The sequence below is a fragment of the Apodemus sylvaticus genome, chromosome 12, assembly GCF_947179515.1.
Source record: "Apodemus sylvaticus chromosome 12, mApoSyl1.1, whole genome shotgun sequence".
In the NCBI taxonomy this organism is placed as follows: Eukaryota; Metazoa; Chordata; class Mammalia; order Rodentia; family Muridae; genus Apodemus; species Apodemus sylvaticus.
This window is the reverse complement of record NC_067483.1, coordinates 70,779,551-70,781,635: the sequence shown is the minus strand read 5'-3', so window position 1 is coordinate 70,781,635 and position 2,085 is coordinate 70,779,551.

The following is a 2,085-nucleotide window of genomic DNA, read 5'->3' as shown; positions in this document are numbered from 1 at the left end:
AACATCATACTAAGTGAGGTAACCCAGACTCAAAAGGTGAATCATGGTATGCACTCACTAATAAGTGGATATTAACCTAGAAAACTGGAATACCCAAAACATAATCCACACATCAAATGAGGTACAAGAAGAAAGGAGGAGTGGCCCCTGGTTCTGGAAAGACTCAGTGAAACAGTATTCGGCAAAACCAGAACGGGGAAGTGGGAAGGGGTGGGTGGGAGGACAGGGGAAGAGAAGGGGGCTTACGGGACTTTCGGGGAGTGGGGGGGCTAGAAAAGGGAAATCATTTGAAATGTAAATAAATTATATCAAATAAAAAAATTTTTAAAAAAGTCAATAAATAAATAAATAAATAAATAAATAAATAAATAAATAAAGTGTGTACCATCATGCCTTTTTCTTTTGTTTGGTTGTTCTTATATGGGTGCTGGGGATCAAACTCTCCTTCTAGGCAAGAGCTTTCCTGACTGAGCCATCTTCCTTGGCCAACACCTACACATAATCCACACTTCAAATGAGGTACAAGAAGAATGGAGAAGTGGTCCCTAGTTCTGGAAAGATCCAGTGTAGCAGTAAAAGACAAAACCAGAACAGGGAAGTGGGAAGGGATGGGTGGGAGAACAGAGGGAGGGAAGGGGGCTTATGTGACTTTCGGGGAGTGGGGAACCAGAAAAGGGGAAATCATTTGAAATGTAAATAAAAAATATATCGAATAAAATTAAAAAAAAATTGGCCTTGGTCTAATTTGTTTTTCAGAATTTCTAGATCCTTCTCTCAACCCTCCCGTCTCCCAAATTCATACATTTAGAACCTAAGAGATCCTTCCCAGCTCTTTCCGCCCAAGTCTCACACCAGTGTGTACCTCTTGCTGTGTTTATCGCTACCATCCTGCCGGTGGGCTTTCCATCCAGTTTATTATGAAGGTATTCGATGACTCTTCGTTGCAATTACAGAGGCCTGTGGCTAGATTTGCTATCCAGTGATCTTCAGGAGGTGCCCACATCCACCTGGCCTGTGGAGGAACTGTTTTGAGCTTTGACACCCTGAAAGATGTACATTGTAACCAGCATCTTAGAGTTTTCTGTCTTCTGTTCCCTGGTCTCAGCAGGGTCTCTGATGGGCACATTCCTCTTTCTATTTACCCTGTTAAGTGACCAGTTTCTCAGAAGACTTCTTTCTGCCCTGCAGTCTGACTGAGGTCTATAGGACCATGATGCTGAGGTGAAGAAGTAACTACTGTAATTTTACTTAGGAGGCCAGTTTGAGTAAGAATAAAGGGATAGGCAGGGATATTGTGTTGGCCTCCTCTTGGCAACGATAAGGAAGAGACATAGCTAGCTAGGAGCAATTGCAGGTAGCAAAATGATGTGTCAGATCAGTTGGTCCACAGATGAAGGAGAAATGAAAATGTGTCTGACATATCCCATTTTTACTTATTTTGATGAGTAGGCAATCAAGTCCAAGGGTATTAATTCTGAAGCTTTCTGGATTGCATGGTATCTGTGTTTCTGGAGCCTTAGATACTGTGTGTGGTGCGAGCAGCATACCTGCAATGTGCCTGTTTCCCCTACTCTGGTGGTAGTAGGCAGATGCTCCCTGACGTGTGAGTGTCAACTGAGAGGGAGCCACCAAGCTAGGCTGGGTTGGCAGGTAATGACAAAACACCAAAGGGCTCCCCAAGACCCACAGAAGATGTTTAGAAACAATGGGACTACTTCTGACACCCCCATCTCCTTCTCCTCTTTGAGTCTCACAATCACCTGCAACTCCGTAACTCAGCACAAACCTTGTTAGTCTGAAACTTGCTACATGGACAGATTCCGCTAAATTTTGACAAAGCGTAAGGTATTAATCAGTTATGAAACCATATATGCATATCCTTTCTGAGATCTAAAGCAGTAAAATAAACAGTTTAATAATCTTTCTAAGAGGCCTATTATATGCTTCAAAATTAATCACCTGACATCTTTTATCATGACCAAAATAACACAATGAACATTGCTAGCATAAAACTCCTTTCAATTTTTAAAACTCCTTAGGTTCTATCAGAGAGGAAAATGGGTGTCTAAATGTAAATAAGCTGAA